Below are 4343 nucleotides of genomic sequence, written 5' to 3'. Positions count from 1 at the left end.
CTTATTGTTTAACAATTCTTATTTGTAAATGGCCATAATACTCATTATATTTATTTTAATATTTTACCACAAAATTAATGGGTTCACGAAAAGACACCAAAAATTGGATGCTTGAAAACACATGATTTAGAAAAGTATTAAAGTATAAATTGTTACCTTCCATGTTTTGTATTAAATTATTGTGGATCTTTGCTAGCTTTTAGATCTAACTGCATGATAAAGAAAAAAAAAAGAAATCAACACATAAAAGTCCTAGTGATTATCAAGACCGAAAAAGACATGGATCGATAACTTTATGAAAGCAATGCACGATTTTCAGATATGTAGGAAACGATTGGGATATATCCTTCTAGTTGGGATATATCCTTCTAATCCAGTAGTTGAATAGCTAGTTGGAAGAAATAGCAAAAAACAAACATTGCTTACATCGACGAAGAGATATCATGGGGATGTGTCGATGTTCGATTTAGATTCACAGGGTCGAGCATAACAACGGCCGATGAAATCGTATTAAATGAAACTCAACATCTTGTATGTGTGTGTCTATATATATATATATATATATATATATATATATATATATATATATATGTATGTCGTAAGGTTATGACATGCAAATGTGTGTCATTTTCCTTTATGAAATGGGCTGCAATAATATGCATTTCTATGTCATATGCACACGCAAATGTGTCATATTCCTTTATGACATGGGTGCAATGATATACGCGAGTTATTGTAATTTTTTGGGATTTCATTTTTCCCACTTGCTATCTAATAAGGAGAGACCGTCCATTACCTATAAATATTATAAAAATGACACCTAATTTTAGGGCACACAAAAATGCATGTCCTAAATTATTCAAATTTATAGAAATGACATTCTGTTTACGATACCGGTCTTTTCTATCATAAATCCACCTGTGTCTAAGATTTGTGTTATTAAAAGCCTTTATTCCAGAAATGGTTCTTCTTTTAGAATTTTGTGCTTGCATTTCCCAAGAGAATAGTTAATGACGATGGGAAAATTTTCTAGATCTCGAGGTATAAAATTCACACATTGACAAACATATATACCAAACATATACATTAAGTATATATTTATACTCATACAAATACATTGATCCGATAGAAATTAAAGGGGTTCCGAATAGAGATTAATCTGCCATGCGCCCAAAGAACAACATTTGTTGCTTTTATCAACATAGACGTATAGGAAGCTTGTAGAATAGACATTATAGGCTTGAATTTTGCAGCCGAACTCAGTGTATCCTAATATAATGCGAATTTTGGTCTCGGTTACAAGAAAAATTCATGGTCATTATTCATGTGATACACAAATTCATGATCTAGTCATGATTGTGTGTTGTGTAAAGCCATATTGAGATGAGTATGTGATACATGAATTTTGCTTGGAACACCAATAGATGAGCAATCGCTACGTGTGACATCTCGTAAAGCTAACCTATAGACTACCAAAGGAGAATGGTTCTTTTAGTGTTGTGCTTTATTTTTTTATAACAAACTTTTATGCGATATTAGCAAATTATTACATTTCTTTATCATTGGAATGATCATTGTATTTGACATGTTACATTTTGTACAATCAATTATCTTTCTTGAGTATGATATTTATTTATATTATGAGATGTAATGTTTTCTTTAATTTGAAAACTGGTAAATCAAATAAAAATATATGCTTTACTAAACATTTAAAATAATGACATGCAAAAATGCGTGTCGTCTTCCTTTATGACAGATGCTTTAACGATGGGCAATGTATGTCATAAATTCTTGTCGTAAGGTTATGACATGCAAATGTGTGTCATTTTCCTTTATGAAATGGGCTGCAATAATATGCATTTGTATGTCATATGCACGCGCAAATGTGTCATATTCCTTTATGACATGGGTGCAATGATATACATTTGTATGTCTTTATGACACGCATCGCATGTCATGAAAGATAGTTCTTCTAGCAGTGTTTGCTACTTCTTGAGCTAGCGTTGTGAGCTTCCACTATAGATCCAACTGTTTTGCCTCGACCATCCATTGATGTTTACAAAATCTCCATATAAAGACATAAAGTGATCGAAAAAAGAAACGAGGGATATAGCAAAAGAGATATCGAACTATGATAACTTTGGTTGTATGAAAGAATGGACTCCGTTTTGGAGAAAAAAGATAGGCAAGCTACTATAATTTTCTCATGGACAATACAAGAAAATGTTTCAGAAAAGGACAACCACTTTTAGAATAAAGGCTTTGAATGACATAGAAACAAAGACACACGAGTAGATTTATTTACACTAAATCGGGTATTGTAAACAAAATGTCAATTCTAGTAAAATTTGAAGAATTTAGGCCACGCAATTTGTGTGTTATAAAATTTGTGTCATTTAATAATTTTTTTATGTAACACATGTTCTCTCCTGAGTAGATCTTGTGATATAAAAATTCATACTTATTGACAAACATACACATTACATATATATTTATACTCACACAAACACATTGATCCGATAGAAATTAAAGGGGTTCCGAACAGAGATTAATCCACCATGCACCCAAAGAACAACATTCGTTTCTTCTGTCAATATAGACATATAGAAAGCTTGTACAATAGACATTGTGGGCCTGAATATTGCAGGTAAACTGCCCGGTGTATCCTAATATAATGTTCATTTTGGTCTTTATAATAAGAAAAATTTATGGTCATTAATTATGTAACACACATTTTCAAGACCAGTTACGATTGTGTGTTGTATGAAGCTATAACCAGAAGGACTTCACAACCCTGATGCAACCAGAGAGACCCAAATTCTACATATGGGAACATGTGTCACTGAACAGGTCGCATGAGCAAATTGTATCTGAAAAGAAACATTAAACATATTAAAAATTACTTGTTTTAACATGAATCTTTTTACCGTCACTAAGGAAACAAGAAGTTTATGTCTAAAGATAATATGTTAGACAACATGCACATTATAAATGTAAAATCTTAATTGACAGTTCTTTTTCATATTTCATACTATTTTATAAATCTACTCAATACATATTTGTTGGGAATTAGCAATACTTGCCCTAATATATTCAGTTCTCAAATTTGTTCTTTTATTTTACTATTAATAGGACTCATATAAGCTTTGTGAAAAAGCTTTAATCACTATGAAGGTTTGTTCAGGTTTTTCGGTTTTTGATGCTTGATCTGCTTATAACAGTGACAGTATAATGCTAATTCAAAATTTAAGTTATTGCGGATGGAATGAGTTCATGAATTAAAATCACTACAAGTAGACTATTGTCATATTTTTTGCTTTAAAGAGATCTCATACTGCCAACAGATCAGAATCTTTAGTGATATTTATGGAATAAACATGTCAAGAACTACAGATCAGATCTGCAAATTCTGTCAAGATCTCTATTTTCTCCAGACAGTATTCAGTATGAATGGAACTACATGTCAAATTTAGACTAATGGATCCGTAATCTATACTGCATAAAATAAAATGTTGAGCAGTAATTTTTTTTGGAATTAAAACAATTAACAGAAAAAGATATTTTAATTTACCTTTCCCAGCATCCACTAGAGGGGCCTCTGGACAAACCCACAAAACCAACTCTTGAAATGTTATGAACACCTAACAGGTACCAATCTGATTCTACTAGACTGACAGCAGATCAATGTATAAGTGACAGGCAAACGACATAAACTTAAAAACACAAAAAATAGGACAAGTTTTCATGTATCAGTTGTTACCATCCATGTTTTTGTATTAAATTATTGCAGATCCTTGATAGTTTTTGGATCTAGCTAAGTGCATGATACAGGAAAAATATAAAATCGCCACATAAAAGTCCTGGTGATTATCATGACCGAAAAAGACACAGATCGATAACTTTATGAGAACAATGCATGATTTTCAGATACGTTGGAAACGATTGTGATCTACCCTCCTAATCCAGTAGTTGACTAGCTAGTTGGAACAAATAGAAAAAAAAATGCTTACATCGACGAAGAGATATCATCTCGATGTGTCAATTCTGGAATTAGATTCACAGGGTCGATCATGACAGCGGCTGTGAAATGGTATTGAAATGAAACTGAACATCATATATATAGTGTGGGCGTAACCCTAACCCTGATTTGTAGCAGTGTTGATTTGCATTAACCACCCCTACTATTGTACATATCTTCACATAGAGCCCAATGGTTATCGAAAATGTCACTTTTTTCTTGATGATTAAAGCCGTACTTGATTTTTCTATTTTAAGAAGAATTTCATATATTTTTAAAAATCAAAATATTATATTTGTCAAATTTAATTTTTTATATCATATTT

The 4343-nt window shown here is 31.6% G+C and overlaps 1 long non-coding RNA gene across 1 annotated transcript; it reads right to left on the bottom strand.

The window, feature by feature from the left end:
- Positions 1 to 2503: 2503 nt before the first annotated feature.
- Positions 2504 to 4082, bottom strand: LOC145051250 (uncharacterized). The gene is made up of 3 exons (XR_013683485.1): positions 4011 to 4082; positions 3572 to 3670; positions 2504 to 2870 (listed from the first exon to the last, which is right to left on the bottom strand). It is a non-coding gene; the product is annotated as an uncharacterized LOC145051250 (long non-coding RNA).
- Positions 4083 to 4343: the final 261 nt, after the last annotated feature.

Source organism: Lactuca serriola, chromosome 5 (assembly GCF_051521515.1).
Source record: "Lactuca serriola cultivar US96UC23 chromosome 5, Lser_US96UC23_V15, whole genome shotgun sequence".
Taxonomy (NCBI): domain Eukaryota; kingdom Viridiplantae; phylum Streptophyta; class Magnoliopsida; order Asterales; family Asteraceae; genus Lactuca; species Lactuca serriola.
This window is presented reverse-complemented; position numbering and strand designations above follow the sequence as displayed.